The sequence below is a fragment of the Haliotis rubra genome, unplaced genomic scaffold, assembly GCF_003918875.1.
Source record: "Haliotis rubra isolate DU_JTF1 unplaced genomic scaffold, ASM391887v1 Scf1283, whole genome shotgun sequence".
In the NCBI taxonomy this organism is placed as follows: domain Eukaryota; kingdom Metazoa; phylum Mollusca; class Gastropoda; order Lepetellida; family Haliotidae; genus Haliotis; species Haliotis rubra.
In genome coordinates this window covers 200,055-225,024 of record NW_025765207.1, presented here as the reverse complement: position 1 = coordinate 225,024, position 24,970 = coordinate 200,055, and the positions used below count along the sequence as shown (strand labels likewise).

Sequence of the window (24,970 nt, the reverse complement as noted above, 5' to 3'; positions counted from 1 at the left end):
GGTTCGGTGGGACATTTCGGTGAATATATTATGAACGGTCACATTATAACCTGGTTAGACGTGATCTTTCGGGGAACAATATGAATAATGCATCTGTTTGAATCTGGGTTTACAAGTATTGAAGTAATGTGTGTCATTTACTACTCTACTCCATGGTAGCCATATATATATTCTTCAACACAAGAAAGGCATCGATGATTTTGAGTGTATGTGACCCATTATTAGAAATTTGTACTGTCATTCAATGTAACCTTGCTCATGGTTTATTCAATATATAATTGAATACTATAACCTGAATACTATGTCTGTATTTTTATTTTGCTGGTTTAAAGGAGACTCACAAATCTTTAGTCAAGGCAAATTCTAAAACCGTAGCACCATGGCCTTCCTGATCACCAGGTCTAAAACCTAATAGAACACTTATGGGATGAACTCCCATATTGCTGCCAATGGTGGCCATACAAAGGACTGACTTTGACGCCATCTTGTGGACTCAAGGAAACAGAAATACAAAACAATAAAGGCTGCTGTTGTGTTGGCGAACTCTTTGTCAATAGACGTGTGAAGTTTCACCTTTTAGCATTGAAATTACATGAAATAATAATTATTGTTCTCAAACCAACGCCATAAATTCTTCTAAATTGGCAGATGGGTTTTTTGTTAAAGAATGTATTAGCACCAAACTGAGGTGTGTTACAATCTCCAAAGGGATTGCGTACACAGTTATTGCATCTAATATATGACATAAATACTGAACATAGGAATGAATATAATACTTAATAATGAAACAATACAACGAGTCAAACAGTTAAAACTAGGTCGGTTTATTGAATGACCACAAGCTGGTCCAGGGTTACACACATTCATCTTTTATTCAATGGAAATATATTACATCGTTTGCGGAAAGATACAGATAAATTGCAGTGTTCATAATTGTTCAGAAAGGTTCAAATGTGTTCAACCTGTACTAACTCCCTTTAACTTAAGCTCTTTACCTCCCTTTAAACATCTTTTGTTAACCATACGATCGCTCCGTTTTCTATAGATACATGATTAATGGTACTTGTTGTCTTGGACACAGAACGAGTCCTGTCATGGAAAAGTGGGAGCTTCTGAACGTTTAAGGGTCGGAAGGGGAACTGTCCACGTGATTGAATATATCATCCCCATTCGTTCACTGATGGTGGGGAGTCTAGTGGTCAAAGCGTTCGCTCGTCGCGCCGAAGACCCAGGTTCGATTCCCCACATGGCTACAAAGCGTGAAGACCATTTCTGGTGTCCCCGCCGTGATATTGCTGGAATGTTGCTGGAATATTGCTACAACCACACTCACTCTCCACTAGTTCCACCACTCTTTCCAAAGAATCAGATTTACCTGAGAACGCTGAGGAACGGCGTCTTGGGCATTATTTCAAGATCATTTCGATATCATTGTGATCATTCATGGCGGACAGAGGCGGCCCAGATCTCTACAGCGTGGCAGATGATTAGTAAAACGATATATCAAACGACATCAGTGTATACAGTAGGAACATCAGGTTTTATTCATTGACAGCTACCAAACACACAAGTAAATGGTCATGATGTTATAGCCAGTAAAGCACAATACTGGAAAAAGAATATTTGCAGTTCTAAGTACTGTATGTATGTACATGTATGTATGTATGTATGTATGTATGTATGTATGTATGTATGTATGTATGTATGTATGTATGTATGTATGTATGTATGTATGTATGTGTGTATGTATGTATGTATGTATGTATGTATGTATGTATGTATGTATGTATGTATGTATGTATGTATGTATGTATGTATGTATGTATGTATGTATGTATGTATGTATGTATGTATGTATGTATGTATGCATGCATGTATGTATATGTATGTATATTTGGATCTTGTATGGTGGCGTTGCCATGCCCACCTTGTTCAATAAGTGCTTGTGGTGCTGTAGTAGTTCTACACTTCCCCTCACTCTTCCAGTAGAACACAGATGTGCAGGAGGTGTTTTCAAAGCTTATACCACTAGGGTGTGTTATGTCCATTGTTCCGGCGGGTTGATTTTCTGCGTATCAACCTCCTGTCTGCACGTGCAGAGGTGATATGTGGATAACAACCTTGGCGGTGCAGGAAACGCACGTGCAACAAGCAATGTACGAGTCCATTCGGCGCCCTCGTGGTAGCAAGTAGGTTAGCACTCCTCTGCGGGTGATATGGATTCAACTTCGCCCGACGGCTCGAGCGTTGAAATCCATATCACCCTTGAGGAGGGTGCTAACGTATACATATCAGGGTACACTTTACTTTGCTGACGTGGCTGAAGACAGGACCTGACAGATCGGTCATGGACGTCCGGCTGTCCAGTTGAAATGAGATTCTTTCATGACGCAGGAAAGGGTTTGGGGACTGATGACACAGACACATACGCAGTGTGATCCACCAAAATATTAGTTTCATTGTAGCTGTGGCCATATTGCAAGACACTCAACTGAACTGTGCTAAATCCAGGTCGCAACTATAGAGTCAGTGCCGGATGTGTTCGGGTTTTAGGCGGAAACGTTTGGCATCAAGTATTATTTATGGAGACTGTGTGACTGTTTATTGGCGTTAAATGACAGATTTCCGGAAAAACTCAATTATTCATTAAGTTCTGTCTCAACAACAGAAACAGAACCTTAAAACTTTCTACAAGCACCTTATGTTGCACTGAGAATTGTTTTGGAATTGTATCGCTTCTTTCAGTAAGACAAATCACAGAATATTCGTTTATTCATCTGTTTGCTAAAAGTAAACAAAGTGTATTTAGACATTGTTTTGGAATTTGTGCAAACATTGTTGTGCCATATAGAACTGGGAAAATATGTTAGGTGCCTAGAATAACTATCAACGTGTTTGAATAAGAACTTAAATAAATGCACACAGAAGTGAATGATGTTGTGTTGTGTACACTTGTCTGAAAATGACCAGAATATGCCAATGAGAATTCCTGACCTAAACACGTCGTTAGTCCTTAAAGCAGGCAGGACAGGGGAAGACGAGATACAGTGGGGTAACCGGCAGACAGCGGGAAGAGCGCGGACAGAACAGCAAGCCAGGGACAAGGGGGGCCGAATACTGACCGACCAGTCCATCCCATCTACCGCCAAGGGTCAACCTGACTTCGCCGCCTTCAACTTGTAGCCTCTGCTGTGTAAATTGTTCGCCCGACGACGCATAGAAAGTGGCCAGATATAACGTATGGTATTTTGAGATTACATTTCCTTAGTAATTTCCACAATACCATTTAGCAATAGGTCAAATGTAATAATTTGGGATTCCTCGTCCACTGTACGCAATATTTTTACGAACATTTTAGTCACTTGTCGCCCCACCTCGAGCACCGTCCCGTCGACTTTACTGGTTCATGTTGATCATGCTTTTTGCGAGGGTTAACAGGAATGGCATTCGTGGCCATCTCGTGTTATTCCGGGACATGCCGAGTTGAGGTTACGGAAACGGGTGAGTGGTGACGACTGCCGGAATGGTTGGCCAGCCTCGATGACGTTACGGAAACGTGCCGTCTTCAAAAGCTGTGTATAGCGCTGCTCATGATGTCATGTACATATAAACATTTATTTTATTATCTTTGTCAAGATCACATGTGGTTGAGCTCGTATATACGTTGGATGTTTCTTATAGTGTGGTTGAACTGTATGTGTCGGTTGAGTGAGTGTACGTGCAGTTGGGCTGTGTGCGAAGTGATATTGCACGTGAAAAGCAGGCAGTTTCTGCGACTTAGTCATAAAAGTGGACGGTTTGATGTGACGGGTGCAGTCGTGATATGATAGAGCGGAGCGACGGTGTGAAAGCTGAGCCAGGAAAATTATCATGGCTGTCGGGGCCGTATTGGCTTGACGGCCTGTGTGCTGGCTAGTTGAGTGTGGCGGGTCAACACCAAGCATGCTGACCAGCGAAGTGATGCCTCTCACCAGTGTTGTGACCGGACGTTGTCCAGCGCCAAGTATGGAGGGCAGGGTAGCCTCAAGGTATTGCCGGTTGAGTGTGGCGGGTCAACTCCAAGTATGCTGACCAGCTAAGCGATGCCTCTCACCAGTGCCTCTCACCAGTGTTGTGACCGGACGTTGTCCAGTGACAAGTATGGAGGGCAGGGTAGCCTCAGGGTATCGTCAGACAGGGTGTGACCGGGTTCGTGAGGACGTGAACTGTACATACCATTAATCTGTGCAACCTCCTGTATAGGAGCCGATCGTCAATTAGATATGGACTGGAATATTACATTTTTTTGTAAATGTTTCATTTGTATGCCTATATTTGATTTGTGTATTGTGTATAGGAGTATGAGTGTATTGGGTACCGCTGGTGTAATGGAGCACTGAGTGTGTATTTGAGTGATGTACTGAAGGTGTATTTGAGTGATATATGACTGAGATGTTTGGATGAATGTATTTGAGGTGAGGAAGGGTTGTGCAAGCTGAATATTTGAACTTTTTCTTGATTTTCCATTTCATTTTGTTTTGAAATAAATTATATTTATTTCAACACCACCTTTGTTTTATCTCGCATTGTGACATTTTGGTGGCAGCGGTGGATTTGATTTTTTTGTCACATGTGAGATATGTAGGTCCATTTAGTAATTTCCAAATTACTTTTCGTATGAGTGTGGTACGCCTCGTATATTGGGTGTCGTGCGCCTGGTTTCCTTCTACATTTTTCATTGCTTGGTACTAGTGGCTGTAGGGTGCTGAGGTATAACGGGTCCCTTTGTTCAAACCTTACCTTGTATTAGATAGTATACATTTTACCTGTAGATACTTTGCTTAGTTTCACTATGGATTTAGTGGGCATATGTAAATTGGGCAAGGAGTTAGGTTATACAGGGAGAATTTACAGCAGTTTGTAAGGGAACAGACAGATTTAGAGAGGGAGAGGGAGAAGGATAGATTAGAACGGGATGACCGGGAAAGGGTTCGGGAGATGAAGAAACTAGAGATAGAGAAACTTAGATTGGAGAATGAGGACAAGGAAAAGGAAAAGGGTTATGAAGTTAGAGAGCATGAAGTTAGACTTAGAGGAGAAGAAGCTGCAGTTAGAGGGGAGAAGGGTACTGTAGGTGAAGGTATAAAGCAGGAAGGTAAGCCACCATTTGTTACTTATGTGCCTAAGATGCCACCTTTGATGACCAGAGAGATAACATCGATGCTTATTTACAAAGGTTTGAGCGTGTAGCCAAGTCACAGGCATGGCCAGAGGTTCGGTGGGCAACCTTTCTCAGCACCTTATTGAAGGGTAAGGCACTTGACGTTTACTCGATTAGACCCCCGACAAGGTGGAGGTCTACAAGGAGGTAAAGCAAGCATTGCTGAAGCGGTATGAGATGACTGAGGAAGGGTTCCGACAGAAGTTCAGGACAGCTCGGATAGAGATGGATGAGACTTTACTCAGTTCTTAGTTAGAGTTGGGAATTATTTTGATAGGTGGGTAGATCTTAGTGGCAGTGCTAGGACTTGGGAGGGAATTAGAGATTTGTTGTTGAGGAGCAGCCTTTGCATGGTGTTAGTACAGGCCTTTGTATTTTCTTGAAGGAGAGGAAGCCAGAGTCTGTTGGGGAAATGGCTAGGTTAGCAGAACATTTTGTGGAGGCTAGGGAAGGTGTTACGGGTAGATCTGTTCATCCAGTTAGTCAGGGTGGTGATAGGTTCAAGAAGGGCCTCAGATAGTCAGGTGAAGAAGTCAGTACAGAGTGAGAAGAGGGATTCCAGAACGTTTGTGCCGATGCATGAGCGGAAATGTTATGGCTGTGGTGATTTGGGACATATGGCATCTTCTTGTTCTAAGTGGAAGTCCAAACTTAAGGGCAATACAGGTGCTGGTAGTGTTGTCATTGAGAGTGCCAGTGATGTGTCCGGTGAGCCAGTTGTAGAAGTAGGAGAGAAGAGTGAGATAGATTCTCAAGGTGTGGAAGGAAGTGATACTAGTGTTACAGATCATTCAGGTGAGGATGACGCTCTAGTGACGTCAGGTACAACGTCAGGTACGATGTGTGGTATGTGTGGGACTATGCCAGTGCGTGTTGGTAAATTGTGTGGCCATTCAGTGAATGTCTTGCGTGATTCTGGCTGTAATGGAGTTGTTGTCAAGATGTGGATGAGGATTGCTTTGTGGAAGGTGAGCTTCATAACTGTACCATGGGTGATGGTAGGGTTTGTACTGTACCAGTAGCATGGGTTCCTATAGATTCACCATTTTACAAGGGCACAGTTAAGGCAGCATGTTTGGAGACTCCTTTGTTTGATGTTATGTTAGGGAATATTCCAGGTGCAAGGGCTCCTGAGGATCCATTACCTGAAGAGGAAGTAGTAGAGGTTGTTGAAGCTGTTGGTGCTGTAGAGACTAGGCGTCAGAGGAAGGTTAGGGAGCAAGGTATGAAACCAATGAAAACATTTCAGTCTGTTGGCATTTCCTTGAGTAGGCTAGAGTTTATTCAGAAACAGGAGGAGGATTCTGGGTTAGACAAAGTCCGGAAGTTGGTGCAAGATGGTAGACAGAAGATGACGGAGAAGGGTGTGTCACGATATTTCAGTGAGAATGAGATGTTGTATCGTGAGTATGTGAGTCATGATGGTTTGGCTGTTGTTCAGGCTGTTGTTCCTACAGAGTTGAGGTCAGGAGATTATGAAAGTGTGTCATGAATCTTTGATGGTGGTCACATGGGTGTGAAGAAAACGCTGGACAGGGTTATTTCACAATTTTATTGGCCAGGTGTGCAAGGTGATGTTAGGAGGCACTGTTTGTCTTGTGATGTTTGTCAGCGTACGATTCCAAAGGGAAGGTTGGCAAGGTTCCTTTAGGTCAGATGCCATTAATTTCTACACCTTTCGAAAGGATAGCCGTAGACTTGATTGGTCCTTTATATCCAGTAACTGATAGAGGCAATCGGTACATCCTAACAGTTGTTGACTATGCGACTAGGTATCCTGAAGCTGTAGCTCTTCCGAGGATAGAAACTGAGTATGTTGCAGAGGCTCTTTGGAGATATTTAGTCGGGTAGGTGTCCCCAAGGAGATGTTGTCTGATATGGGTGCTCAATTTACGTCATCAGTCATGAAGGAGGTTAGTAGATTGTTGTCCCTCAAGCAGTTAACCACCACTCCATACCATCCTATGTGTAATGGGTTAGTTGAGAGGTTTAATGGCACTCTGAAGTTGATGTTAAAGCAGCTAAGTGCTGAGAAACCAACTGATTGGGATCGTTATTTATCAGCTTTGCTTTTGCTTACAGGGAAGTACCTCAGGAAAGTCCAGGGATTTTCTCCATTCGAGTTGTTGTATGGCAGGAAAGTGAGAGGGCCTGTTCAGGTGTTGAGGGAATTGTGGACAAAAGATATTCCAGATCCAGAGACTAGGACAACCTATGAGTATGTGTTGGACTTACAGAATAGGTTAGAGGAGACAATTGAGGTAGCTCATCAATCTTTGGTTAAGGCATCAGGCAGGTACAGGAAGCATTTCAATCGCAAGGTGAAGGTACGCCAGATGAAAGCGGGTGATAAGGTGTTAATTCTGTTACCTACCAATCACAACAAGTTATTGTTACAATGGAAAGGTCCTTTGTGATAGAGGAGAGTTTTGGTTCTGACAATTATCGCGTTAGAGTTGGGGATAAGTTGAAGACTTATCATGCTAACTTACTCAAGAAGTATATTGACAGGGAATCTAGTAGCTGTAGTACAGTGGTCAGTGATGTGAGTGTGAGTTTACCACAGTATGTTTGTACAGGCATTGTTGATGTGGGAGATGACAATGTGGAGTCAGATGTAGAAGGGGATTTGCCTCGAGATTGTTTCTCCACCTTTGACGGCTAAGGAAACTTATCTTGATGTGAACATTTCTCAAGATTTGTCGGATGTGCAGAAGACAGACGTTAGGAGTTGTTGGCAGAATTTTCAGATGTTTTGACAGATTTGCCGGGGAGGACCAACTGTATGGAATATAAGGTCAGGTTGACTTCTTCAGATCCAGTTAGGTCACGTCCTTATCCAATACCTCATCATATAGAGAGAGACCGTTACAGCAGAGATACAGACTATGTTGGACTTAGGTGTTATTGAACCTTCAGATTCACCTTATATGCTTCTCCAATTGTGCTAGTGAAGAAACCAGATGGTAGTTACAGATTTTGTTCAGATTACAGAGCCATTAATCGTATCACGGTTTTTGATTCAGAACCAGTCACTTTGGCAGAAAGTCTCTTTGCAAGGCTTAGTAAGTGTCAGTATCTGTCTAAGTTTGATATCAGTAAAGCTTATTGGCAGATTCCGATGGAGGAGGAAAGTAAGGCATATACAGCGTTTATCACTCCAGATGGGCTATATCAGTGGACAGTTATGCCGTTTGGTATGGTTAATGCTTCAGCAGTCTTCACAAGGTTAATGAGGAAAATCCTTAGAGGGGTAGATCATGTAGACAGTTACATTGATGATGTGATTGAAGGAACTGATAGATGGGCAGATCACATGGTAAGTCTGAGAGCTATTTTCAGTCGTTTACGTCAGTACAATATCACTGCCAGACCCCTCAAAAGTGATGATTGGGTACCATACTATACCATTCCTGGGACATATTGTCGGTCAAGGTAATATTTCTCCTGACAGTAAGAAGTTAGCAGCAATCTTGAATTGTCACGACCAACCACAAAGAAACAGGTGAGATCTTTGATTGGTTTTAACTGGTTACTACAGGCGGTTTATTCCAAACTTTGCAGCCATTGCAGTTCCACTGACAGATTTGACAAAGAAGGGTAAGCCTAATGTTGTTGTTTGACTGATAGTCAGGAACAGGCATTCCAGACGTTGAAGAAGCTCATGGCAAGTGCACCAATTCTAAAGTTGCCGGATTTGGAAAAGACATTTCTGTTGCGGACAGATGCATCAGATGTTGGCATTGGAGCAGTGCTATTACAAGAACATGAGGGTGAGAAGTTTCCCATTATGTATGTCAGTCGGAAGTTGCTGGACCGAGAGAGGCATATTCTACCATTGAGAAAGAGTGTTTGGCTATTGTGTGGGGTGTACAGAAATTGAGCCGGTTTTGTATGGGAGGGAATTTCTGTAAGAGACAGATCACCAGCCTCTAGTGTGGATGACCAAGGCTAAGTTGGCAAACGGGCGAGTTATGAGGTGGGCCTTAGCTTTGCAGCCGTACAGATTCTGTATCAGAGCGGTGAAGGGTGTGGAGAATGTCGGGGCCGATCTCATGAGCCGGTGTCCACCATGAGTTTATTTTCCTGTATTCAAAACTCCAATGTGATCTGTCCTAGTGTATATAATTATTTTGCAAATAATTATCAAGGATGGGAGGTGTGTCAAGATCACATGTGGTTGAGCTGTATATACGTTGGATGTTTCTTTATAGTGTGGTTGAACTGTATGTGTCGGTTGAGTGAGTGTACGTGCAGCTGGGCTGTGTGCGAAGTGATATTGCACGTGAAAAGCAGGCAGTTTCTGCGACTTAGTCATAAAAGTGGACGGTTTGATGTGACGGGTGCAGTCGTGATATGATAGAGCGGGAGCGACGGTGAGAAAAGCTGAGCCAGGAAAATTATCATGGCTGTCGGGGCCGTATTGGCTTGACGGCCTGTGTGCTGGCTAGTTGAGTGTCGCGGGTCAACACCAGCCAGTATGCTGACCAGCGAAGTGATGCCTCCTCACCAGTGTTGTGACCGGACGTTGTCCAGTGCCAAGCATGGAGGGCAGGGTAGCCTCAAGGTATTGCCGGTTGAGTGTGGCGGGTCAACTCCAAGTATGCTGACCAGCTAAGCGATGCCTCTCACCAGTGCCTCTCACCAGTGTTGTGACCGGACGTTGTCCAGTGACAAGTATGGAGGGCAGGGTAGCCCCAGGGTATCGTCAGACAGGGTGTGACCGGGTTCGTGAGGACGTGAACTGTACATACCATTAATCTGTGCAACCTCCTGTATAGGAGCCGATCGTCAATTAGATATGGACTGGAATATTACATTTTGTAAATGTTTCATTTGTATGCCTATATTTGATTTGTGTATTGTGTATAGGAGCATGAGTGTATTGGGTACCGCTGGTGTAATGGAGTACTGAGTGTGTATTTGAGTGATGTACTGAAGGTGTATTTGAGTGATATATGACTGAGATGTTTGGATGAATGTATTTGAGGTGAGGAAGGGTTGTGCAAGCTGAATATTTGAACTTTTCTCTTGATTTTCCATTTCATTTTTGTTTTGAAATAAATTATATTTATTTCAACACCACCTTTGTTTTATCTCGCATTGTGACAATCTTTTCAAATCAACTAACAATAATCTTAACTGCAAAATAAAACCTTCTTATGTAGGAAAACCAAGTTCTAAGGATAGTCAACCTGTTTATTGCAGTGAGTGTGACGTTTCGGTGTAGGTACTATCACCGTTATCAAGCAAGTGATACACAGAGTTGTAACAAGGAGAATATATACATAGCTGCATAGTGAGTATAAACAATAAACATGGTTGATGTACATTGACTTTCCATAGAACTTGGTTTTCCTTCATCTTTACAACTTCTAAAATTCCTCTCAAAGAACCTTCTTATGTAGTTCTCGGTCCTGTATAAGGAACTGATCAAGCACCAAGTTACAAATTCTGCAGGATTCTTCAAGATCTTTTGTGCACCTTGTGAATAGCGATCACAAAGTGCACATACGAAGTGCTGGTTGCCAGGTCATGCTATCATAGCATTGGCGGTGGAGTAGCCTAGTGGTTAAAGCGTTCGCTCATTACGCGAAGTCCGGGTTAGATTCTTCACATGGGAACAGTGTGTGGAGTCCATATCTGGTGTCCCCAAATAATGCTGGAATATTGCTAAAAAGCGGCGTAAAACTACATATTCCAACACTCGTTGTTTTCTCTTCTTATACGCAGGTCAGGATTTATTAGTATTGAAATGATTAGTCGAAGTACCCGTAATCGTTGCCACTGGACAAATAATGCTGGAATATTGCTAAAAGCGGCGTAAAACTACATATTCCAACACTCATTGTTTTCTTCTTCTTATACGCAAGTCAGGATTTATTAGTATTGAAATGATTAGTCGAAGTACCCGTAATCGTTGCCACTGGACAAATAATGCTGGAATATTGCTAAAAGCGGCGTAAAACTACACTCACTCTCACTAACATAGCAGGTGACACAAAGCCCACGCTGTTGTTAACCAGCTCTTGACTAACTGACATCTTCGCTGCTTATCCCGCGATAGTGATTCCAAACCAGCTTTTAAAATCTATCCTGGGAATAGTTTGCAAAATAGGTAGGACACCCAAGAAAGAATCAATACACTTCATGAATGTATACCAACAAACGGTGATACCTACCTGGGTTGCCAGTGGCGACATTGGGAAATCGTATTAATCCCATATAGCAGATGAAGGACGACGTTCCTAAATGTATCGATCCTTTGTGATGAAAGGTTCCAGTTCAAGCAGATTTTTCTTGACTGTTTGGACCTTTTAAGTTGCATGGAACACACATTATTAACCGTATGAGCGGGCATCCTATTATCAGCCACTTGAAATGATGGCATTTCTTTCTAAATGGCATTGAGTATTCAAACTTGGAAAGAAATAGGTGTGTCAAGAATTGTAGATATGGATGTGTGTAATTAATTGCTTGTTTTTAATTGTACACGTCAATGTGGTTTAAATTTTACGCAATTTTGAAATGTGTAAAAGGAAATGCCTTTCAAATATACTTTGAATTTACATGGACTTATGTGTATGTGTAAACCTGTGAATACACAATACCATTTAGAAAGTGGTCAAATGTAGCATATGTTAGATTTGGGATTACACTTTCTCAGCACACAACGTCAGCCATCTCACCCACCCAACCACCTCTACTTTCATGTTTTGACGATAAGGTACCTGACTCTGAGGATATAGGTTCGAATCCCTTATGGGACTCAACCCAACAAAAAGTATTAGAATCTGTACTTTACTGAGAAAGTGTATCCATCTAAGCCCGGTTGTGTTACTATATGTTTGAAATATATCCTATGTGCCATTAAATATTAACTCGGTCTCCCCACTACTCGGAGTTACACATTCTTAAGAATTGATTTGCAGTTTTTCCATTAACAACAACATTATCTTAACTTGGTAAAGAATTAGATGATTGTCCTCCGATACAAACGAGACGAGTAAAGCAATTCATAAAATTCCAAAGTAGTGTAGCGACTATCCTCCTTGTGGTTTGAGATGTAATGTGAATGAGAGGCAAGAGTTACTTCTCCTTATATACCTCTCTAAGGTAGATGACACTGGAACTTCTATCCTGTCCCAGATCATTCTATAATATTCTGTCTAAGTGTGGCAAAGTCTACACATAGCACACCATTGCCCCTTACTGAATCTGCAGGTACAATGTATAACAGTTTATACACTGCAGCACCTAGTATAACACAGCCTCATAAAAAGTACAAGGTTAACACTGATCATGTTTGTTGTTTGTGTCATAACGTTTGCCTTTGATAATATTATCATCTAATTCTGGTTCTTTTATAACTCTAGGTTTATCTTAAGGTATCAATCGTTTCTAAATATATATCTGGTGGACTTCAGCATTGTCTTCATTGATTTACTTACACTGTACTGTTTCAACAATCTTGCGCTTGTTTTTGAGAAGACAGTTAATATTTTGAGAAACAGATCTTTGGACATTGATTGTTACAGTTGTAGTGTATAGAGTTGTTAGCTAATGCTATGCATTTTATAATTATATAACGATATAATGTTTATTCTAAGTGATGGTTAATTATATTTAAGCACCTTTAATATTTAGCAGCAGAAAAAACGTCAGTACGAATTCAAAATTAGATAGGCACTGTGATCTAATCATTACAGAAATGGACATAATAAGCGTATCCAAAACATTTTTTGTGTACAATATTCTGACACATCAATAAATAACTCAGTACAATTCCAAGACATCACGTGAACGTTTGCAGTCCATTCCAGGCTCTTTGACTTCAGTATCTAGTGTGACCACCACGAGCGGCAATAACTGCAGCACAGCGTCTATGCATGGAGTGCACCAATCGATTGATGAAGGCCATTGGCACCTGGAACCACATTCTGAGAAAGGCCTGGCGCAATAAATCGGCTGTGTTCGGCCTTGGAATGACATTATTTAGTCTCCTCTGAATTTCATCCCAAAGATGCTAAATTGGGTTTAAATCAGGACTAAGGGCTGGTCTCTGCATAATGTTGACACTGTTCTGCTGTAGGAAGTCCCGTGTAGCTCTGGCAGTATGGGCCCGGGCGTTATCATGCTGGAAAATGTTGTTCCGGTGACGTGCGAAATGAGGTATGACGTGGGGTCTGAGAGCTTGGTCGATGTAACACACCGCTGTGATGCCGCCTCCTCTTCCTGGACCAAGGTTCTGGAACACCACAGGACCCATTCTCTGGTTCAGGCCTATTCCACCCAATACCATGATGCTTGCACCTCCCCATGAGTCTCTTTCCATAACACATTGGTCTGAGTAACGCTGGCCACGTCGTCGCCATATTCGTCGCCTGATTTGGTGTTGTAGGACAAACTGTAGACGTTCACCCCGATGTCGAGGGGTGAGGATAGGTCCACGGTAAGGTCTACGGCAATTGAGGTTCCCGCTGTTATGACGTCGGCGTACTGTATCAATACTGATTGGCCTTCCGTGTGTTCCCACTGTCTGGCGTGTTGTTTCGGATGCCTGAGTGAAGGGATTCTGTACATGCTGTCGCACAACATGGCGGTCTTGTCGTCTATTGGTCACCCTTGGTATGCCAGTACAGGGCGATCATTTGTGGAGTTGGTGTCCCGGAAATGTGCTGCAGCCTGTAGATGGTCCTAACGTGGCCCTGGAAGTGATTGGCAACGGCTTGTGTGGCCAGCTTCAAGTCTTCCTAGCGCCTGGTTCCTCTGAGCTGTCGTGAGTCGCGGCATCCTGCTGACGTTGTAATGTGAATGTTTCCATCAGGTTTGGGGTGCATTTTATAGGGCTGGTCCTTGTAAACAGCACGTGCAGCATGAGTTGCATGAAAAACATGGAGAACACCGTACCATCTCCGAGATCAGGTTGCGTTTTTGAGACCATTTCCTGGGTTCTATTCTGAGTTTGGAAAGGAATGTCTTTGCTCAAGTCAAGTTGGAGATGTCTAAAATATACAATCAAAACATTAAATGAGTTTACAGTTATCCGTTTCTGCGAAGGAAAATTCCAAACTGACGTTTCTTTTGCTGCCTAGTATATATCCATCTATTTCTTCTATCTGTGTGAATGTTTATTGAGTGAGTGAGTGAATATGGTTTAACGCTGCTTTTAACATTATTCCAGCAATATCACGGCGAGGGACACCAGAAATGCGCTTCACACATTGTACCCATGTGGGGATCGAACCCGGGTCTTCAGCTTGACAAGCACTCGCTTTAACCACCAGGCTACCCCACAACCCCTTCAAGGAGAAGTACTTGGTATAGTCGACATTGATGTTGCTGGGGCACCTATAGTAGGTAGATAGCCTAGTAGGTTCATTTGTTTTTGCATTTAAATCATTTTAATAATGATGTATTGAGTGAATGCGAAGTTATTATAATCAGGCGCGTAGCAAGCCAAGTGTTTAGTTAAGCCCGATAGGGTGCAAAGCTTTATATTTTTAGATAGTATTAAGGGGAGCAACTTTCAATGACAAAATCAAGTGTAAGCCCGAGCTTTTTATAATGGTAGCTACGCCCCTGATAATTATGTAACTCCGAAATTTGTATGCAATTTGAATCATTGTAAGTAGTAGTTCGAATAATGAGTAATTAATTTAACACTGCTATAATACTCCAGTTATAGTAAGTTCCCTACAGCAATACATTGTTTGTTATCGTGACTACGCCGAGAGCTGAGGTCACATTCGGCTGCTGCTGCTGCTGCCCACGAAGACCAAGCACCCCCTTGCCAACCACAGGCCTGAGTTAATGCGCATGTTTGTTGTCTTTTTCTGTATAGCTTAAAAGTAGTATATTTTGTTTATTTGTTGTGTAAAGCGCTCTACACAACATAATCGCTATATGTTGGCGGTCTATAAATAGTCGAGTCTGGACCAGACAATCCAGTGATCAGCATCGATCTTCATAATTGGAAAAGGATGACAAGCGTCGCCCAAGTCATCGAGTCTGACCACTCGATCCCGTTAGTTGCCTCTTACGACAAGCATGGGTTCCTGAAGACCTAATTCTAACTCGGAACTTCACGAGTCTTACGTATGTTGACAATTGTGAGTATCTATTATGTCCTCACCACCTAGCTAAACATAGCAGGCTTAGTACATGGTCAATATCTTTGTCAACTGTTAGGAATGAAGACACAAATTAAGACTGTCCATTTTATTGCTAATCCATATTGTTGTATTTGCAGATGGAACCATTTATGTGAACATTAGTTTGGTTTAAAAAGTCGTGTTTAATACAGCTGTAAGGAATCTCAGTTTCTGTGGGTTTTAATGCGATTGTTATAAAGTTCTTAGGTCACACAATTCTGATCTCGAGTAAAGTGTATGTAACTGATGAAGTGAATAAAGGTTGCCATGTACTGAATTTTATACTTTAAGCACCATGTTATTTCACATAGGTAGTTAAATCATGTCCATTGAATGCCAGATGAGCGTACCATGTGTTAGTAATGATGTGTTGCTTGGTAGATGTTTGTGTTGTAGGATGATCTTGCTATAAGACTATATACCACATTGTGTACAAAGGGCAGAGGCTCCTATCACATTCAATAGGATACAGGAAGATTGCCTAAACAAGGCCTCTTCAGTAATGGTGATACTTTGCAAATATGATAGCTTGTAAATATAACCATTTTTTTCAGGACATTTGACTATCCTTGTAGGACCATTACCAATGCCATCTTTGCAGAGTGTGTGTTCATTGAGGTGATCATGGGTATCTCAAATCCCAAATCCACCACAGCTTGTGTACCAAGATATCTCATACTGTTGTGCAGTTTTAAAATTCATGTACTCAACAGCTGATAAAGCCTCAAAAAAATAAAAATAAGATGGGCCGTACCGTTTGTAAGCTAATGAAACCTGACAAATCACTACCCTATCAAGGAGACTATCATCAGTCAAGGAGCACATGTGACACATACAAATGTATATTTGCAGAAGGATAAAGGATGGTGAAGCTGTTGCCCGCGCTATTGTCTTTGGCTTCACGGCCCTGTCACCCTTGTATCTGTTCCATTTGACGACTGAAGCAAATGTCCTTTTATCAGTTATAAAACATATCAATAACCAGCATAAACATAAATAGTTAATAATACCCTCTAACTCTCTGTTGTGCCCATGGGCTCTTAATAACATATTTTGTACACATCCACTTCTAATTGAAATTATTAAATTTCATATGTACCTTTCTTCTGTCCAATTCCGTGACACCCTCGCTCCCTAAAAATAGAAGTAACATCAAGGATCTAATGTATAGGAGATGGGGCACTCAAGTAGGTATCAATAATCACATGCAGTAAAACCAGCTATAGGTTAACACCTACTTTGGTTGTCATTCCAGTTTTGAGGAGGTTATTATCCGACGGTATCCTACTGGCCATTCAAGATATACTCATGACTACTTCTAGAAAGGTGAGGATCCTCCATTTACAAGCATTCGTAACGGGCATCTTAGCAAGTATTGGTAACGGACATCTTAACAAGTATCGGTAATTGGTAACAGTCATCTTAACAAGTATAGGTCACAAGCATCTTAACAAGTGTTGGTCACAGGCATCTTAACAAGTATTGGTAACAGGCATCTTAACAAGCATTGGTCACAGGCATCTTAACAAGTATTGGTCACAGGCATCTTAACAAGTATTGATCATAGGCATCTTAACAAGTATTGGTCACAGGCATCTTAACAACTATTGGTAACGGGCATCTTAACAAGTAATGGTAACGGACATCTTAACAAGTATCGGTAATTGGTAACAGGCATCTTAACAAGTATTGGTAACGGGCATCTTAACAAGTATTGGTCAATGGCATCTTAACAAGTATTGGTCACAGGCATCTTAACAAACATTGGTAACGGGCATCTTAACAAGTAATGGTAACATCATCTTAACAAGTATTGGTAATTAGTAACGGGCATCTTAACAAGCATTGGTAACGGGAATCTTAAAAAGTATTAGTAACGGGCATCTTAACAAGTATTGGTATCAGGCATTTACCAAGTATAGGTAACGGTAATTTTAACAAGTATTGGTAACGGTAACATTAACAAGTACTGGTAACGGGCTTCTTTGCAAGTATTGTTATCTTAATAAACATTGGTAACGGGCATCTTAACAAGTATTTAGTAACGGGCATCTTAACAAAGTGGGCAGACACATCCGAGCAGCACGTAATTTGTTTATGGCATCTTTAAGAAAGACTAGTTAACTCTATCCCCTGTGTTTTGGGTAATAAAGTACAGTTTTGCCCTGAACCGTTATAACGCAAGCGCCCTCGTACGAGTATTGTCATCAGCCGTTATGTAGGTGGAATATTGCTGAGTGCGACATTGAAACAAGGAACAACCCTTTTCACACAGCGTTAACCAGTGAATTTTCAAAACCGTTGTTATGTACTCTCAACACGGAGGCCAGTCCACTTTTTATTTTAACATTTAAAGAAATGCAGTTCCAGAGTATTAGACCAATATGTTTTTCACATGTCTAAAGGTAAAAGTAAACAAATGTTTTGCTTGCATCTATTTTAACTCACTTATCATTCGGAAACACAAAACACCTTGATTTCCATTTGGAACTGGCAAATAATCATATTTGTTCAAATGTCTTTTCAAATACCGGTACATCGTATCGTCCGTTCGGCTTGGTACAGACACTTCTTGCTTTTTATTTATCAGGTTTTGCGCAAATCCAGCTGGCTGTGTCGTGCTGACCTGTTGTCACCCACTTGTAGCCGGAGGATCTACTCAGAGCGGCAAAGAATGGTAAATGAGGCTGCCTTGGTGCCCAGTTAGTGTAGTTGACATAGTCTCCATCAGTGCCAGAATATGTCCAGAAGAGAAAACTACTATATACGCCAATGAAAATCAGCTCCCTCCCTGGGAAAGAAAGAAATAAGAAAATGTCGAGCCCTTCTGACAAAAGGTCGATTTAAACTATCCTGTGATTAGATGGTCAAGAGTGATTAGATGTTCAGAGTGATTAGATAGTCAAGAGTGATTAGATAGTCAAGAGTGATTAGGTGGTCAAGAGTGATTAGGTTGTCAAGAGTGATTAGATTGTCAAGAATGATTTGGTGTCAAGAGTGATGAGGTGTCAAGAGTGATTAGATGGCAAAGAGTGATTAGGTGGTCAAGAGTGATTAGGTGGTCAAGAGTGATTAGATGGTGAAGGGTGATTAGGTGTCCAGAGTGATTAGGTGGTCAAGAGTGATTAGGTGGTCAAGTGTGATTAGGTGATCAAGGGTGATTAGGTGGTCAAGAATGATTAGTAGGTGATGGGTGATTAGATGGTCAAGAGTGATTAGATGGTCAAGAGATCGATTAGGTGGTCAAGTGTGAATAGATGGTCAAGATTGATTAGGTGGGAGAGAGAGAGAGTGAAAGAGAGTGTGTGTGTGTGAGAGTGTGTGTGTGTGTGTATCTGCGTGCGTGCGTGCGTGCACCCTGGAAAATCTAAGTTAATCTACTTAGTTTACTTTGCCGGACGAGACTCATGAAAGACATATTGAGCAAGAAGTATTTCAACAATAGTGTTCTGCCCCCGATCATACCTCCCCTCTGTACACCGACACCAACCGAGAGTCACTCATGTTATACTTAAGTGTAAATATTACCTGAAAACTCCACCAGTCGTTCTGCAGCATCCTGTTTCTTCTGGTTGTCAATGGGGAACATGAAACTACCCTCCTCGTCACATACACTGCTCGCCTCGTGCCATGATTTGTTGTCTAGGTGATGTATCAACGATAAACCGATCTCCTTGAAGTAATAGTATTGCTCTGACTGCAACAGGATAGCAACAAGATGGTTGCAGTTGTTTGTTGGACCACGCGGACCTCACTTTAATCATTTTACCTCCAGTAGATTCCATATATTATATATCAATCACTGTAATGTCCGATTCTTTCCATATCACCGTCATAAAGCTGGAATGTGTTATAATTAAATTACAAACAAAACCTATGGTGGAACTAGGTGTAATCAGTGTTATCCTGTGAATCCTGCTTGTCGTAAGAGGCGACCAACGGGATCGGGTGGTCAGACTCGATGACTTGGTTGACACATGTCATCGTACCCCAGTTGCGTAGATCGATGCTCATCACTAGATTGTCTGGTCCAGACTCGATTATTTCTAGACCGACGCCATATAGCTGGAATATTGCTAAGTGCAGCGTTAAACAACATTCAAAGAAACAAACAAAATATTATTATAACAGTAGTGAACAATCTAAGAGATCAGAGATACGCTAACGAAATGTTAATACACTTGCAGAAGTTGTCACATACCATATCAATATCTTAGATAAATTCCAAACATACTTGAAGGTTTTTCAGTTATTGTCATGAAATGTTTTGTTACAACTTCCTGAAATTCGTTACACTAATCCGTGTTCGTTTCGGCAATGTTACGCGTTACAATTCTCACGGGTTACATTCTGTCTATAGGGCACATACGGGTTACATTCAGCCTGTGAGACACAACCTTCGCTTTCAGGATACACCGCGAATCGAATATGACGTCATATATTGTTAGTTGGTTGTTTATTTTTTGTCTGTATATTTGTCAGGTAGTTTAACGTCCAACCCTACTAGCATCAAACTGTGTGACGTCATTGTTTGTCCATGCTTGCACCGGGACAATACAGTCCTGTACCTGATCATCAGTCCACGAGACTGGGATACAATGTCATGCAATCACCCATGTTATCGAGCCTGACCGCCATTCCACTATTCCCCTTTCACAAAAAGCACAAGGCACTTGAATATTTCCCATATTTGAATCCTCATACAACGAAAACAACGCTTTTGCTATGACATACAACCCTCACTCAGAGTACATCCAAACAATAATCTTAGCTCACCTTATATCTTCTTATTGCCTGGCTGTTTTCCTTGGCGGGTTTTGTAAGCATTTTCTCAGAATCTTCTTGGCCCAGTTTAAGCGTCTTGTTTTCGCAATGATGACACGTGAGCTTAAATATGATTCAAATACTCAACAGAAAAAAATGTTTTAAGAGTTCCAAATTATCAATACTGGTGACAGTTTTGGAGTTTAATGATTTGGGGATGGTGCGATTATGGGAATAGTGCAGACAAAGTCTAAAACAAAATGTCACGACAACGGGAAGCAACTTTGCAACACAAATACTAACACCTATCTACGATCACTGGTACTGTCTGTAAGAGACACGATGACTGGTGTGACGAAATTATGACCAATCTTTATCAGACCAAATTAAGAATTAGGATTCTGCCGACATTTATGACCATGATGTTTCTACCACACATTAGCATGTTTGAGATAGGGGAGATACTTCTCAGTTTCTCTGTCTACTGAGTAAAATAATAGTACAATTATATTTTTTAACGTGATACTCACTTTTCTTAGAACACCATTGTAGACCTTGCCCTTTGGATCTTGTCTGATGGCCTTGCTCTTTGGATCTTGTTTGCTGGCCTTTGGATCTTGCATGGTTGCGTTGCTCTTTGAATCATGTCTGTTTACCTTTGGATCTTGTATGGTGGCGTTGCCATGCCCACCTTGTTGAGCAGGTGCTTGTGGTGCGGTAGTAGTTCTACACTTTCCCTCCCTCTTCCAGTAGAACACAGATGTGCAGGAGGTGTTTTCAAAGCATATCAGGGTACACTTTACTTTGCTGACGTGGCTGAAGACAGGACCTGGATCGACCACGGAGGTTTGATTGACAACATGGAATGAGACTACTCTCTGACGCATCGCGCGATGAAAGGGTCGAAAACACAGACACACGTGTACTGTGATCCAACACAATAAGAGCTTCATTGTAAATGTGACTGGATTGCACGAAACTCAAATGAAATGTGCTGAACATGGACTCAAGAGACAACAGTCGAGAGCTGCAATGGAATTGTGATACTCCTGCAAAAACTGTGAAACTAATACTGAAATTCCAGAAGGGGTTCGGTTTCTGAGTTGCAAATGAGTTGCATTATGTATGTGGCTTTTAAGTTTGGTTGAGTGGACATCTGAGTGCTTCAACCGCCGGAAATATCCCACAGCCCTGTCCGTAGCTCCGAAAGTTCTAGATGCTGAATTATTCACTAACCGTTGTTACCAGGTTACTCGTGTGATCACTCAGCAATGTATTTGACTTTCTCAAATTGTTTTGTGTAAGAGGAAGGACGGAGACAGTACATTACCCTCAGATCGTAGGATGGCAGGATGGTTTACGTGGAAGATAGTACAGATTGCTTGATGGTATTACAGAATGTACACACCTCCTCTTTATAACTATGGAAACATCTGCATGGCCAGATTTATTGACATCATAAACAATGAATACGACGAAAAAACATATACTTCAGTAGTGATCTAAAAGGTAACCTCAAAACCTGGAACTGATTACTTTTCGAAATGTTGAAAACAGTTCAATAAAAAGAGGTATACCAACTTCCCTTTCATCCTGGCTCAAAGCAAGCGGACTTAATGCAAAGAGTTCGATGATAAAATTATATAGTTAGAATGTAACTATTATATATGCGATTTTCAAATATAAGCAAGAGTAAAGTTACTGAAAGTGCTGTGATATTAGACCAATGAATTGGAATAAAGAAGAAATTAAGAGGAGAGGACAGAAAGCACATCGGTAAGCCGAGGTACAGTATAAAGACAAATTAAGGTCAGGAAATCACAGACAGGAGAACCAAGGCTGGTTGGTAACGCTGGGACTGCAGCTTCAGAAACATAACGTATACACTATGACTGCACAAGGCTATTTAGAAAGTGAGATAGTGTACTGAGAAAGTTTAATCCCAGATATAACATGTGTTACATTTGACCACTTTCTAAATATGTGTTCATAGTTTGGCCATTAGGTGCCTGACTCTGAGGACGTTGGGTCGACTCCGGCATGGAACCCAACAAAAGTACATTTTGTACTTTACTGAGCAAGTGTAGTCCCTAATATAGCATGTGTTTCTTCGTGTACATATAGAATATATCTGCTGAATATATTGACTGCCGTAGTGGCCCCTGGGGGTGCCCTGTTATTCAACAAATATCTGAGCTGAGGACCGGGGTTCATTTCCCCATATGAGTACAATGTGTGAAGCCCATTTCTGGTTTGTTCAATTATATATATTCCCAGTATCAGTCAGGGGCAACTCGGAGAGCTGCAGTGGCTGAGTGGGTTAGATCGTTCACTTTGTGTGCTGGCGATTAGGTGCCCCGACTGGGACTCAACCCAACAAAAGTACTAGAATATGTACTTTACTGAGAAAGCATAATCCCAAATATAACATATTTTATTTCACTACTTTCGAAATGGCTTTGTGTAGTCGCAGGATATATGGTGCTCGTCAACATCGACATTACAAGTACAGAAACTTCTGTCTAGCATACCCTTGCGTTCCAATTTCATCCTAGTGCTAAACATCCTCGTCGAGAGCTTAAGACTATTCTGGTAAATACACTAAAGTTACAAATATATTTCCTTACGTATGTTTGGCTTTTGTTTGTTTGTTTATTCATTAAATGCCGCACTCCGCAATTTACAAGCAAAAGGACAGCGGCCGTGTGAGGATGGGCATTATCTTGTTGACATGTCAATCCTGGGTCAGGACGTTATACTACTGATCCGGGAATGTAATCTCCGCACCCCTCACCTGTCAAACTGCCCTGAACAAGAACTAAATGGTTTGTGCACTTATCCCATACTAAATTATTTGGGAGGGCCTGGCTGTCTGTGCATCTTATACTGCAAAGGTGTGGCTATCTGTACATCATCGTACTGAGAGGTACTGTCAATGTAGTATACACAATGGTGGTACGGGACCAGGTCGCCCCAAGTCCCTAATCCCGTACAACCATTGTGTATACTACTACTGAGTTGCATGCAAAATCTGACGAAAATCGGTCACAAAGTTTCTGAAATATTGACTTTTAAGTGAGCCTGGGGTTGGTCGAAAAAAGGTAAAATGTTCAACTTTTTGTTGTAATTAAGTCTTTATTAATCTAATGAAGTCCAATGTCGTTTTTCTATAGCATAACCATCTGCCAAGATGCATACAAAATTTCACGAAAATCGGTCTAATAGTTTAGGAAATAATCACTTTTTAGTGAGCATGGGGTCGGTCTGGTGAAAGGCTAACAATCCAAGGTATTGTCGTACTTGTTATATTTTAGTGAGGCGAGAGGTGTTTTTATCTGAATGAAACACAGCTATCGGTAGTTCCCCCGAGCTGCCTTGCTACCATCTTGTTAGGACGTACTTGTAGCGATGTGACAGCTGTCTTAATGTGAATGAAATGCAGGTCTCAGCAGTCGTCGCCTCGCTACCATCTCGGTTTGCTCTGAGCGAGCGCTGTGGATGAGTATAAGTGTGTGTGTGTCTCGGCTCGACTATGATGTACGGTCGGCTGACTATCTGAATGAAAACGCAGCTCTCGGCAGTCCTCTCGAGGGGTTGCTGTGGATGGACGAGTGTGCGTGTGTGCGTGTGTATGTGTCTCTCGACTTGGTGTACGGATGGCTGACTGTCTGGCTACATTAAGCAGAAAATAAACATGCAAGACTGATAAAAATCATGATGAGAAACTATCATCACACGGTGGACGATGTGTAAGGGACTGTGTAGTGAGGTACTTGTAGCGATGTGTTAGCTGTCTGAGGTAAACGAAACGCAGGTATCACCTCGCTACCGTCTCGGGCGTTGTTCTGAGCTGTATAAGTGTGTGTGTGTCTCGGCTCGGCTATGATGCACAGCCGGCTGACAAGCGAAGCGACAGCTGTGTGAAGCTGAATGAAAACGCAGGTCTCGGAATTCCTCTCGGGAGTCGCCTCGGTATGGCTGGCTATGTTATGTTGATGTCTGTGAAACAGTATATTGTGAATCTCCTATGATTTCTTTGGTTGTCGTAATGAAGTCTTGTCAGGCCTGTTGCTTTCCTTGTTCTATGAAAAAAAAATTCTCGTCTTCGCAAATGACGGCGTTTTTACGAGACTTGGTCCGAATCTCTTGTTTCATTCTGTGATAATTTGCAATTTTTGAAAGCACCAAACGAAACTCTTCCTCAGAGATTTTAGAGTCAGTGAGCCCGGTGGAAATATGACTCACTGACTGACTGAGTTTGGTTTTACGCCTCTTTTAGCAATATTCCAGCAACATCACGGCGGGGAACACCAGAAATGGGCTTCACACATTGTACCCGGTGGAAATATGATCCACTATCGTGTTTAAATATGATCGTCTATCGTGCTTAACTTTGCTTCGGCTAGAATTCTAATTTCGTCGTGTTTCAATGATTTACGTTGCAGTCTGCGAGACACGAACGTAAGCGCCAATCCCATCAACCCTGTCACTCAGGCTGTTATTTCGATGTTTAGCAACACGGGTGCGGCCACAATGGTGGATAATAACCTGACACCTGCTATGCCTAATTCCATGCTGACTGAAATCAAAACGCTGTCAACTCCGTCCACGGAATTGACGGCCCTGGGATATTTTTTGTGTAATGCCGACCGCGTATCACGTTCACGTTCTAGTTGTTGTTTGATCTTGCATATCTGTCGCAAACAAAACCCGTCTATGGTTTCCAGTGTTTTCGCCACTTCGTCCACGACCGGGTACAGTCCCGTGCTGTATATATACTCCTTTTATAAAATAGTATTTAATCGGTCCTCAGTCAGTGTTTGATGAATATACAAGTTTTCGTATATATTAA

The 24,970-nt window shown here is 41.8% G+C and overlaps 1 long non-coding RNA gene across 1 annotated transcript; it reads left to right on the top strand.

Moving 5' to 3' along the window:
- Window positions 1-219: 219 nt before the first annotated feature.
- Window positions 220-15,988, top strand: LOC124266857. Its single transcript, XR_006895875.1, has 3 exons — window positions 220-231; window positions 11,943-11,949; window positions 15,909-15,988. It is a non-coding gene; the product is annotated as an uncharacterized LOC124266857 (long non-coding RNA).
- Window positions 15,989-24,970: the final 8,982 nt, after the last annotated feature.